Genomic DNA, 14253 nt, shown 5'->3' with positions numbered 1-14253 from the left:
CGTGCTAGCTGCAGTGGCCTCACTTGTTGTTCACCACCCAAGAAAACCCCAATAAAGTGTTCACAGATCAAGAATTTATCATTTCTTTTGGTGTGAAAATGCGAGTTCTTGTGTGCAAGAACGCGATGGTGTGTTAGCTGCAGTGCCCCCACTTGTTCACCACCCAAGAAAACCCCAATAAAATGTTCACAGATCAAGAATGTATCATCTCTCTCTCTCTCTCTCTCTCTCTCTCTCTCTCTCTCTCTCTCTCTCTCTCTCTCTCTCTCCCTCTCTCTCTCCGCTCACACACACACACACACACACACACACACACGCACGCACGCACGTACGCACGCACGCACGCACGCACGCACGCACACAGTAGCAATTCACATAAATGTGTGTGAGTGTGTTTACAAAACACGAAGTTCGTGTATTTTCAACTTTTATTTACTGCACAAACACTTTACCAGAAAATAAAAGTTGAAAATACACGAACTTCGTGTTTTGTAAACACACTCACACACATTTTTGTGAATTGCTACTGTGTGCATGCGTGTGTGTGTGTGTGTGAGAGAGAGAGAGATCTCATAACAAAAAAACATATATATCAAATACAAAATTTAACAACGGATTTGTGCAGACACACACCTTTTGACATAAGGAGAAGACAAAACACACACACACACCCACACACAAGTTTGTTCTTAGTTGCCGCAGCCTTACACCCTATTCATCCCACTCGCACCTCCTTCACAAGCCAAGCTAAAAGCTTGAACACCAACTATAACACATACGTATTGCAGAGAATACGACCAAAGTAAACGAAGAAGAAGAAGAAAACCACTGTTCATGCTGTGTAAAAGGGTCAACAAGTAAAGTATCATGAACCTTAAAGCAGTAACACGTGCGAATAAATAATTTGTCCAGGTGTGTAATTTCCCAGAAGTATAGTATAGGTAATGCTCGACTGCTAACATCCTCTGTGAAAACAGACATCTTCACTTTGGTTGTTCTTGGGAAAAAAGAAAAAGTCAACATTAAAGAAAGTAGAGACCCTCGAGGCCAAAATGGTAGACCAATAGCTCCATGGCCTAGACTGAAGATTTCCAGATTCTTCTGTCAAAATCAAGTTTTGTAAATCACAGAAATCAGCATTTTGCAAAACCAGGTGGGAGGGGGCGGGGTGGGAAATTGGTTTCAAAGGGCACTTGCTACACGACCCAAAGAATATTCTCTGTTCTAAATTTGTAAAATAGACCCCCCCCCCCCCCCCCCTTTAAGTTCTTATCACGTTCTCCTCTTCTAAGACCTTACTTGCATGTTCAGATTTTCTGTTTGCAATGTCTACAAACTTACCTGCATTTTAAGACTCCTTACCCTTTAACTCATTGTCTCCCAGGTACGGATATATCCGTACCCACTCATATGACTGACTATATCTGACTTAGTACGGATATAGCCGTACACACTGTCACTTTAGTCGCTTCCTGTAACGTCGATCTGCATTGCAGCCTGTTGATACACAGTTTCTACAGAGTGACCTGCTGCAGCACAGCTGGTCTCGGCTAAATAAAACTTGGTCAACATAGGTGGGGTAGAAAATGTTAAGACATGAGTTTTTCAGGGGTTTTTTTCCCTCCCTTTTCTCAGGCCATATAAAAGGTAGGTTCCACGGTACATCAATAAAAGTGCAATCAGTATTCCCCGAAAGGTCAGTGGGATGGGCCGCGGGATGTTGAAGATAAAAACAAGTCGCGTGAGTCGAAATTACTACATTTAGTCAAGCTGTGGAACTCACAGAATGAAACTGAACGCACTGCATTTTTTCACAATGACCGTAGTCCGCCGCTTGTGCAAAACGGAGTGAAACTGACGAGCCTGTTCAGCGCGGTAGTGGTTTCGCTGTGCTGCATAGCACGCTTTTCTGTGTACCTCTCTTCGTTTTAACTTTCTGAGCGTGTTTTTAATCCAAACATATCATATCTATATGTTTTTGGAATCAAGAACCGACAAGGAATAAGATGAAATTGTTTTTAAATCGATTTCGGAAATTTAATTTTGATCATAATTTTTATATTTTTAATTGTCAGAGCTTGATTTTAATCCAAATATAACATATTTATATGTTTTTGGAATCAGGAAATGATGTAGAATAAGATGAACGTAAATTTGGATCGTTTTATATATATAAAAAATTATTACAATTTTTAGATTTTTAATGACCAAAGTCATTAATTAATTTTTAAGCCACGAAGCTGAAATGCAATACCGAATTCCGGCCTTCGTCGAAGATTGCTTTACAAAAATTTCAATCAATTTGATTGAAAAATGAGGGTGTGACAGTGCCGCCTCAACTTTTACAAAAAGCCGGATATGACGTCATCAAAGGTATTTATCGAAAAAATGAAACAAAAACCGTCCGGGGATATCATTCCCAGGAACTCTCATGTCAAATTTCATTAAGATCGGTCCAGTAGTTTGGTCTGAATCGCTCTACACACACATACGCACAGACAGACACACACACACACACACACAAACACACATACACCATGACCCTCGTCTCGATTCCCCCTCTATGTTAAAACATTTAGTCAAAACTTGACTAAATGTAAAAAGAAGGAATTCTACCTGCAACCCCTCCTATTAACACAGGAATCGAAGCGTTTCGTGGTACGACCAGACTGGAACAGCAGTGTCAATTCACTGTATACATTTGTCATGCCAGAGTGTTGAAACTGGTGAATTGGAAACATCATCGAACTTTCATTTTAGCACGAGTGTCTTCGAGTCAGATCATCGAATATTCATTTTAGCATGAGTGTCTTCGAGTCAGATCATCGAATATATTTATTTTAGCATGAGTGTCTTCGAGTCAGATCATCGAATATTCATTTTAGCATGAGTGTCCACGAGGCTGACTATAAACATTTCCCTCTTCTACCACCAATGTCAGAGCCTCCTTTTCCACCCCCACTATATATCACAACACCCCCTCCAATACCACCACCACCCCCCCCCCCCCCCCTGCAAGAACCCCCTCCCCTCCCCTCCCCTCCCCTCCCCTCCGACACTGTCACAGCGAGTGACAGGCACGGAGTGCGGAGAGTTACTTAGTCAGAACCACCTCCACCCACACTCTCACAGCCCCTTCCTTCACCAAAAAAGCTCCATCCTCCACCCCGTCACAGTAATGCCAAACATGGAGGATGGAGAGTTCCTTAGTCAGAACCACCTCCCCCACAACTCCCTCCTCCTCCACTCCCACCACCACAACTCCCTCCTCCTACACTCCCACTGTCACATGCACCTCCCCCACTGTCGCATCCCCCTCCCCCACTGTCACATGCACCTCCCCCACTGTCACATGCACCTCCCCCACTGTCACATGCACCTCCCCCACTGTCGCATCCCCCTCCCCCTGTGTCGTGGTGTCCGACGTCACTGTCGTGGTGACCACCGCCGTAGTCATCATTGGTCGAGAAGTAGCCGACGTCAGAATGTCCAGCATAGTACTTGCTGCCTGAAGAACTTCGTCCACCTCCACTCCCGCCTCCGTAGTGATGTTTTCCTGTACACACAAAAGCAAAACTGTGTAATTGTGTTTGTTTGTTTGTTTGTTTGTTTGTTTGTTTGTTTAACGCCCAGCCGACCACGAAGGGCCATATCAGGGCGGTGTTGCTTTGACATATAACGTGCGCCACACACAAGACAGAAGTCGCAGCACAGGCTTCATGTCTCACCCAGTCACATTATTCTGACACCGGACCAACCAGTCCTAGCACTAACCCCATAATGCCAGACGCCAGGCGGAGCAGCCACTAGATTGCCAATTTTAAAGTCTTAGGTATGACCCGGCCGGGGTTCGAACCCACGACCTCCCGATCACGGGGCGGACGCCTTACCACTAGGCCAACCGTGCCGGTAAACTGTGTAATACTTACGTGTGTTTACTTACGTAATTACACTCAATTAGGATGAAAATCGCTTGTTCATTTCAATGCTTGTTATTCTCTCAGGTGCCTGGAGATTGGTTCCGCATAACTATCAAAAGGAAAACTGTGTAATACAGGGTGACCCCCCAAAAAAGAGTACCCAAACAAAACGTCATAAATTGAACAAAAATAAAGCAATCTTCATAAAATTTATTTACACACACAAGTAGCCTCTGCATGATGTGCACAGAAAATTTTAGCGTTCTAGCTTGTCTTTCAGGAAAGTTATGCTCATTCTACAGAACATGCTCCAAATGGCCTCCGCGCCGATTCAGGCAAACTTGAACTCGCCGCGCAAAGTTATCAATCACCCGCGCACACTCCTGTTGCGAGATTCCGCGAATGGTTGTTGTGATGGCTCGCTTGAGTTCTGCGATTGTCTGTGGGTTGTTCCTGTAGACGTTGTCTTTCAGGAACCCCCAAAGATAGAAATCTGGGGGATTTAAATCCGGGGGAGGCCATTTGGAGCATGTTCTGTAGAATGAGCATAACTTTCCTGAAAGACAAGCTAGAACGCTAACATTTTCTGTTGAAATCATGCAGAGGCTACTTGTGTGTGTAAATAAATTTTATGAAGATTGCTTTATTTTTGTTCAATTTATGACGTTTTGTTTGGGTACTCTTTTACTTAAGTAATTACACTCAATAAGGATGAAAGTGGCTTGTTCATTTCAATGCTTGTTATCTATTCTCTCAGGTGCCAGGAGACTGGTTCCGCATAACTCTCACTTACTCCATTACACATGTCGTAGTATGCATTCGGGGCGCTTACTTCCTTTTGCTTATCAAATAATTGCACTCAAAACAAACAAGTGAACACTGAAACTACACAAGCAAACATTCAACACCTCGGCAACACTCTGGGAACATGCAGTACCAAGCACAGCAGTTTGAACTACAACCTAGTAGTAACAAACCAACAATATTAGCCTTTGTGTGTGTGTGTGTGTGCGTGTCCGCGATGCACGCCCAAGGTTCTCGATGGATCTGTTTCAAATTTGGTGGGCATGATTCAGGTAGACCCCGGACACAACCTGCTCGATGAGATATTTCAACACGTGCTCTCAGCGCGCAGCGCTGAACCGATTTTGGTTTTTCTCTGGATCCATTCCCAGTAACTCTTCCTTATCTTCTCCAGTGTTTTCAGCGTTTATCTCCCTTCCTTCGTGTGGCGTCAATCCATATTCCCGTTACTACGTTACTATTTTTAGAATGTCACTGCACTTACGAGAACGCTTTCATTGCACCCGTAAGTTGTCCTTACTGTAAAAGTGAAAAGGTCGAATCAATTTATAGCCACGCGAAAAATACACTGTCATCTATCTCTATATATTTATAGATATATAGATATACATATATATATATATATATATATATATATATACGGCTTCTCTGTGTGTGTGTGTTTGTGTGTGTGTGTGGGCAACACCTGTGGATTGTAGAGTTCTGTTTGTGATGTGGTCTGGCGGCTTTGGTGTGTCTGAGAGTTGAGGGACAGATCAAACAGTCACATCAGACTTTAGGTCTTCTGTGATTGAAATGGATTCAAGAGTAAATATAATGCAGTGGAACTGTCGTTCCCTTAACACTGCTCTACCGTACCTTATTAATTATCTTAACCAAAACAACATGTTCAATGTGTTATTGATACAGTCCCCACTCTGTCATGCGGGAAAACTCCCCTTCATATCTGGTTTCTTTTACCCACCCGTCACAGATTATCAGGTTGATGATACGAGCGGAGCACAAACTATCAAGTACACAGTAACCTATGTCAGAGACAATCTGAAGTACAATGTTCACCCAACCCCTGTTCCGGCTGACACAAAAATACATTCAAACCTAGTTGAACTTCTGCTGAATGATGGCCCATCCATCTTCCTATTAAACATATATAACAGAAACATTGCCAAAGGCCCGATCTTCAGCTGGCTCCCAGAGCTCGACGGAAGACGCACCTGGGTGATCGGAGGAGATGTTAATGGCCAAAAACCCCTGTGGGATGCCAAGTTCCCCGTTCAGACATGTGCCGTGGGAAAGAGCCTTGCCACCTATATAACGCAATCAAATGTGTACTTACTAAATGACGGATCAGCAACCAGAATACCCGATATTTCAAACCAACACCCCTCCGCCATTGACATAACCTTGGTTAGTCCCACTCTCGGATTAACAACGGACTGGTGCGTTGCGTCAGATAAATTAAAAAGCGACCACTTACCAATCATGATATCCATTATTGGGAAATCACCACACACAGAGCCAGGTCCAAAAGTCTTAAAATACAATTATAAAAAGGCAGACTGGGCAGTTTTCAAGGACGCTGTCACTAAGTCTGCAGATGCACATACCCTCTTGGATGGCAATCCAGAGTCCCAAGAAAGTATCGACAACAAATATAAACAGCTAAGATCAAACCTGCTGAATGCAATAGAATTGTCAATCCCCAAAACAAAACCTTTGATCGGACCCAGCAGAACTGATCAGAGCAAAGGTAAGCTCATGGTTTTAGATCATGTTTGAGACGAGGTATAGAATTAATGATCGATTGAATATTGAGTGTCAACGCCATGAAAACTCCTTTATTGATGCGCTTACATGCGTACGTGGTTACTGGTGCCCTTGAATACATACATTTTTATTAGGGCACTTGAACGCGTGTCTTTTGACGCGGCGCTTGAAAAACTGGTTCCGCACGGATCATGTAGAGCAATTTTATCATAACGTCGATATCTTGTAGAATGTTCAGTGCACTGACAAGGCTGAAGCAATATCTTTACTGTGCTAAACAATTGGCTTCGCTGAAACCCACTTTTAAAAAAGAAAAAAACCTTTTAACATTGAATTACAAGTATCATACCACAGATGCAAAAATGAAGATACTTACCTTTTTCTCCGCCGTCTGAAAAACAGTTGCCCATCGTGAAGTTAGCCTATGTTCCGAATCACACTTTCCTTTGTGTCACGGAAAGATGTGTTTGAATAGTGTGCAGAGTCTCTATTTGAATTCAACGTGTTCTCGGTGTTTGACTCGCCTTGACTTCCCAGCGTTGGAGTTGTAGCTTGTGATTAAACGAAGGAGAATCGCTGCGCTGTGAAATTCAAGAACAGTGTCCCTTATACTATATATCTCCGTTCGGCAGCAGTCCAGCATGTAGGTAAAGCATGATGTCCCTTGACCACGAACATAAAGTTTACGGAATAAATCGAATGCCAAAGTCAAAATGTGTGTACCTCAGTTTCAGCACTCACAAGGTTCATGTCGTCTGCAGTGTTTGCTTCCTTGCAACGACAGGGTAACCGTCTTTTCTTGAATTTCAAGTCACCAACAAAACATGAAGAGTTACCAGGAGCGGTTGCGTAATGTCTGGAACACACTGTGCCAGTCCACTCAGTTCTAACCCCAAGAAATATATTTCTTACCTGTAACGTGAACACTGAGAATCTGTTGTACTTGTGTACAGTACATATGCAACCGGGTGGCGGAGTGGTTGCGAAATGCCAACGGCAAAAGAGTTTATTTAACCTAGATAAGCCCATACAATGTCCCACATTTGGGACGTTGTTTAATCCACTTCTGCATTGAGGCGATAGTTGAGATTTCTGCTCTTTAACAAAGAAAAACCTTCGTGGGGTACATGAAAAGGAAGAAAATAAAGAGAGAGAAAAAGGAAAGAAAAGTCCTATTCAAACCCCGTCAAGTCTATGCAGTCACTGTGTGAGTCGTCCAGTGGCACAGTTTTTGACGTGACACACTTTTTTTGTGAATGCTCTGTTTGCCTCGCCTGTGCAAAACTTCTATTTATAGCATAAAAAGAAGGTTAGTTATTGGAACGTTTAATTTTTGACAAAACACGACAATCACAATTGTATCGACCCAAGCGGACAAATACGAGGGTCAACTGAAAAGTATCGGGCCTGACCGGGAAAGAGTTGACTTACGAGTCTAGAAAAAGTTAACGTTTGAACATTGTGCCTTCGGACCTCCACACACGTGTTCCATCTGTGCCTGAGATCCTTATTGCCGTTGCTGCAGAAGCCTTTGTATTGCAACCGTTGGAAGTCCTCAAAAGCAGTCATGACGTCATTGTCCGTTTCGTAGTGCACAACCCTGAGGTACTTCTTCGTGTTTGTAAACATATGATGGTTTGAGGATGGCATATCTGGCGAATACGGCGGATCCGGATGGTTAACGATCTCCAAGCCGCATTAATGATGTGTTGCCATGGAACCCAAAGACTTTCGGGCAAGGTCCTTGTCTTAACGGAGCAACATCCGTTTCCGGAGCGTTCCTCGGTGCTTAGCCTTGATATGCTCTCTTAGTTGACTCGGAAGTATGAAATAGAATTCACCGGTTACTGTCTCATCTTTTGGAACTAAGTCCAACAGGAAATACCCCTCTGCGTCCAATAAAACAGATGCCATCAACTGTTTAAGGGGAAATTACCATGATCTTCTTTAGGTGGGTATAACCTTGATGCCCCTACTGCATGAACGGTTGATTGGTTTCAAGCTGAAAGTGATGTACCCTAGTGTCATCATCAGAAACAAATCGGGACATAAAATAATTATTCTCGATCTGCCTCAAATAAGCGTAAAATGTCGCGTGCCATGTTCAATCTCAAGTGCTTCTGTTCTGGTACACGTAAAAGTTTGAGGATCTACCTTGCTTAAACTGTCTTCATGAAAAGTTTTCTGCACAGAATTCTAATTCTCCAAACTCTTTCATGTGAGATGCCAAGTGTGTCAACAATGTAATAGGTGCCCATTGGTTAATTTTGCATTACTAGCGCGCAGACAGCATCAACGGTTTCTTGAGTTGTGACCGTTGTTGGTTTTCCACATCGTTTGTCATCTTAAACGATTTTCCTTCCAAGCCTGAATTTCGCTGATCCCCGTATTACTGTGGTAATACGTCAGGTCATTATGAATTTCCAGTTGGCTAGATATTTTTCTTTGCAAATATTGGATCACTGAGTTTTGTTAGTTTTCTAAAATGTGGGGTTAACAGTGGGGTATGGTACTTTGAGAAACCAAGGCACAAAAACTAACCGGTGAAAATACGTATTATTTTGCATGTAGTTTTCATAAGAACCTTTCTTAATTCATGCCAAGTTTTGAATGTCTAAGTCAATTCCTTCTTGGTCGGGCTTGGTACTTCTCAGTTGGCCCTCGTAATTATAAGACACAGGAAAGAGAAACTGAGCTGAGTATGCTTTGGATGCGATCTTTGCGCAGATGTTTATTTTTGTTTTTGTTTTTTACCGGGATCTTGCCAGCAATAAAAAAATTACCGCGTATTCTAGGTACAGACGTAGATAGACAGGGAATCGAGACGATAATGGTTGTAGCGGTGGTGGTGGCGGTGGTTGTGGTGGTGGTGCGTGTGTGTGTGTGTGTGTGTGTGTGTGTGTGTGTGTGTGTATGTATGCGTGCGTGCGTGCGTGCGTGCGTGTGTAGAGCGATTCTGAGAAAGCTACCGCACACATCTTTATGAAACTTTACATTAGAATTCTTCCAGATATTTACCCGAAATAGCCTAAAACTTAATTAATTATTTTGTTCAGTAAATTTTAAAATATTCTTATCAAAATTAAAATGTTAATAACAGATTCAAAGCTGATTGCATTGAGTTCTGTATCAATTCCTGGATTAAAAAAAAATTATATATATATATATATACATGTATGTCATGTTCACTGGGGGGGGGGGGGAGGGGGCGTGGGGATGCGTTTGTGATGCTGTAGGGGAATATATATTAATGTATATTATCACACAAACGAAACACTCAATTTTGTTAAGATTTTATTTTCTGCTAAAAACATTGTAGGACAAATCCAAAATGGAATTCAGACGAAAAACAAATGTTAAACACAGCATTTCCAAAGGACATGCAGCAACACACACACGCGCACACACGCATGAATGCACGCACACACACTCAGACACACTCTTTAGTTTTCTCTCCTTGGATATGAGTCAGTCGTTGAATGAACGCATTTAGTGACCGAGCGGTGTGCGTCACTGAATTCTGTGGGTTCTCTCCACATTATCACTGACACAAATATTGTTTGCTTACTTTAACATCGCTGCTTGCTGTGCCTGCGCGCACTCTGATAGTTGTGTGTGTGTTTGTGCGTGTGATTTAGCTTTGCACTGTGTTAGCTTAAACGCCTTTTGTTCCTCGAGCCAAATAAGGCCTTGAACCTTGAGCAGCCACTGTCGTGTTGATCGCCACCTTTTCCGTGGTGACCACCGCCGTGGTCGTGGTGTTCCGAATGGTGTCCGGTGCCTGAATGACTCCAGCCGCCACCTCCCCTGCCTCCGCCACCGCCGCGGTGATGACGTGTTCCTGTGACCACAGAAGAAAGTGCAACACTGAAAGAGTCATCAACCAGAGATAAAAGTACTCTAAGTTTGGCAGACAAACAGATAGAGAGACAGGCAGACAGACAGACAGAGCGAAACCTATATAGCCTGTATATATATAGCCTATATATATATACACATATATATATATATATATCTATATATATATTATATATATATAACATCAGAAAATGTATAAATATATCATATAAATTAAATACGGTATGAGGGGTATAAAACAAACCGGTCAACACTGAGAACAACATAAAAAACAACCCAGTCAACACTGAAAACAACATCAAAACAACCCAGTCAACACTGAAAACTAGCCTACTTTAGTATTATATTGCTTTTTAGAGCTAGTTTATTGTGCTCCGTCTATTAATTTGATTGTATGCAGCATTTTTATATCTGTAAATTGCTGAATGAAACTGTTTAAACCAAACTCGTCAGACAGACAACCAATACTACTACATAACGCTGGTATCATACAACCACAACCATGATGAACCATCGCACAAGCTTTTGTGCTGCCAACATCCAACTATGACAAAAACAAAACACCTACGACATTGAATCGCAAGCCTACCACAGAACACCGAGATATATGCAACATAAACAAACGTACTATAACACGGGACCGCAGAGGAAGAAGAAGAAACAAACCTTGTGTTGAAAATAAGTGGCCCATCGTGAAGAAACGCTCTGAATTATAGTTTCCTTGCTGTATCCCGGACAGAACCTGTTTGAATTGACTGCTCAGAGTTTGACTGGACTTTTCTGCGTCGGAGTAACTTATGAACCGTGGACGAGAAGTTCTCTACTATAATAAAAAGAAAATTAAAAAAACATAAAAATAAAATTAAAAATAGGGTTGCGAAGTGTCCGCCATAAATAATGTACAATTTATACCCCGGTGTAACACGACATTTTTACTCCACGAAAAATTTACTCCGGAGTAAATATTTCGTACGAAATTCTTACTCCGAGTACACTTTTCGTACGAGAAAAGAACTCCCCAAGGCACGAAAAAATTACTCCCTCCACGAAATTTTTACTCCCCATTTTTTTTACTTCCAGTAAAAATCTCGTACGCAAAAATGGGATGCGGGTGAAGGGATAATGCCAATAAGTGATCTCGCGCACACGAATGTCGCGCTACCCTCCTTCCACCCCTTCCACCACCAAGACTAACAGGGGACAAGGGAGTAAAAATTGTGTACACCTGGCATGGGAAGTTAAATTGCTTGTGTTGGGGTGAAGTAATTTATTCGTTATTTATTCGTCAGGGGAGTAACATTTTTGTACGAAATGTTTACTTGGAACTCACCTGTCTTGGGGAGTAATTTTCTCGTGTAATGGGGGAGTGCTTTTTTCGTAAAGGGAGTAACTTTTTCGTACGAAATGTTTACTCCGGAGTAAAAATCTCGTGGGAGTAATTTTCTCGTGTTACACCGGCAAGCTTATTCACTGTGATACGTCAACAAGCTGGCACAGTTATATATGGGACAACACCAGTTGCGGATGAAAAAAAAAGTCTGACTGAGGGCCCAGCGGTCGTTCATCACAGCAGATAATTATCATAGAAATTGATGCCTTCCCGAGGAGAGTCACAGCAGTGCACTGCACTGTAACCGAGTGAGTGTGGTAAAAGCTACAAACGCAATACAGTGGAACCCCTCTTTAAGACCTCGAAAAATCTTAGAAAATCAGGTTATAATAAAGAAACTAAAAGGATGGGAGTTTTCAAATGGGGGTAAATTTACAGAGGTTATGAACGGAAAATCTGAGAAAACGGGGTCTTAAAATGGAGGGAGTCTTAAATTGGGGTGTCTTAAACGGGGGGTTCCACTGTAGTTTGGAATTGACAACCCCAAGCCAAAATCCAAAGTGTGTTTGTTTGTGTGTGTGTGTGTGTGTGTGTGTGTGTCGGGGGCGGGTTATATTATGACTCAGTGCCAACAGGTGCGCATGGATAGAGTTGCATAATTTCATTGCAAATTATAACAAGTCGCGTAAGGCGAAATTACTACATTTAGTCAAGCTGTGGAACTCACAGAATGAAACTGAACGTCCCAGTCCGCCGCTAGTGCAAAAGGCAGTGAAAGTGACGAGCCTGTTTGGCGCGGTAGCGATTGCGCTGTGCTTCATAGCACGCTTTACTGTACCTCTCTTCGTTTTAACTTTCTGAGCGTGTTTTTAATCCAAACATATCATATCTATATGTTTTTGGAATCAGGAACCGACAAGGAATAAGATGAAATAGTTTTTAAAACGATTTCGGAAATTTAATTTTGATCATAATTTTTATATTTTTAATTTTCAGAGCTTGTTTTTAATCCAAATATAACATATGTATATGTTTTTGGAATCAGAAAATGACGAAGAATAAAATGAAATTGTTTTTGGATCGTTTAATAAAAAAATAATTTTAATTACAAGTTTCCGATTTTTAATGACCAAACTCACTCATTAGTTTTTAAGCCACCAAGCTGAAATGCAATACCAAACCTCGGGCTTCGTCGAAGATTGCTTTGCCAAAATTTCAATCAATTTGATTGAAAAATGAGGGTGTGACAGTGCCGCCTCAACTTTTACAAAAAGCCGGATATGACGTCATCAAAGTTATTTATCGAAAAAATGAAAAAAACATCCGGGGATATCATACCCAGGAACTCTCATGTCAAATTTCATAAAGATCGGCCCAGTAGTTTAGTCTGAATCGCTCTACACACACACACACACACACACAGACAGACAGACTGACAGACACACACACACACACACACACACATACACCACGACCCTCGTCTCGATTCCCCCCTCTATGTTAAAACATTTAGTCAAAACTTGACTAAATGTAAAAATGTGCAAACATGTGGTGTTTTTGTGCTTGGAGGCTGCTTAAAAATGGTCAAAGAGACAGTACAGACAATTTCAGCTTTACGTGTAAAGCAAATCTCGAGTTTGCTTTACAAAAATGCTAGTTCAGTCCTGAAATCTGACAGGCTTGCAAAAACGGACAACTGCACAGAGACCCGTTTGACCAACATGCTGCTGTACATGCAGGCAGTAGAGAAAATTTAATTCAAACAGTGAAATATCACGGACAAATGAGTCCATTACAAAATGTGACAAGCGCAGACACTTCAAAAAGTAACCTGTGGTCGAAATCGTGAGTGAAGTTTGCGATGACGGACGTCAATGTTGTCGGCGTAATACTTCCTTCGAAACTTTCCTGGTTCAATGCGTCGTCTGCTACACTTGGAAAAGCCGGATGTCGACGTCATCGGGGAGACACGGGGAGACACGGAGGTCAAAGAAAGAAAACAATTTGTTTCAATCAAGCTGATCCTTTTTTGGTCAGAATATATTAGGTATCAGGGCCGGACCAAATGAGTTGTAAGGGGGGGGGGGGGGGTTCCTCCTTTTTGGGGGGGCAAATCAGCGAAGTGGCGAAGCCACAAGCGCGCGCCTGCAAAGCAGGCGCGCGAACTTAGGGGGTCCGGGGGCATGCTCCCCCGGAAAATGTTTGAAAAATGGTTAAAATCTGTGCAATCTGGTGCATTCTGGGCCTTGTTTTGAGGGTTAAGAGCAGCATTGTTTTGGTGCTAAAACTAGTAAAAGTCAAAGCAAGGTACATGCTTTTTCCAGGGGTGGGGTTCCGAAACCCCTGGAACCCCCCCCCTGGGTCCGGCCCTGGGTATGACTTTCTGATCAGAGAAATATGCATAATACTGAGCAAAATCTGATGTGCCGTTGCCATGGGAACGTTCCAATATGGCCGCCAAATATGACATCTTTAAACGCCTAAAACTGCGTAACCCCTAGGTGTAGCAACATTCTGATTGCAGTTTTTTGTGTTCACTGAGAAAAGAGCAAATTATTTTTTTACACGAGGGTT

General features: G+C 42.3%; 1 long non-coding RNA gene across 1 annotated transcript; it reads right to left on the bottom strand.

Moving 5' to 3' along the window:
* Positions 1-9768: 9768 nt before the first annotated feature.
* Positions 9769-12233, bottom strand: LOC138958507 (uncharacterized). Its single transcript, XR_011453425.1, has 2 exons — positions 11016-12233; positions 9769-10332 (listed from the first exon to the last, which is right to left on the bottom strand). It is a non-coding gene; the product is annotated as an uncharacterized lncRNA (long non-coding RNA).
* Between the last annotated feature and the right edge of the window lie 2020 nt (positions 12234-14253).

The sequence above is a fragment of the Littorina saxatilis genome, linkage group LG2 (genome assembly GCF_037325665.1).
Source record: "Littorina saxatilis isolate snail1 linkage group LG2, US_GU_Lsax_2.0, whole genome shotgun sequence".
NCBI classification, from domain to species: Eukaryota; Metazoa; Mollusca; class Gastropoda; order Littorinimorpha; family Littorinidae; genus Littorina; species Littorina saxatilis.
The sequence above is the reverse complement of the archived record's forward strand: the minus strand, read 5'-3'. Positions and strand labels throughout refer to the sequence as shown.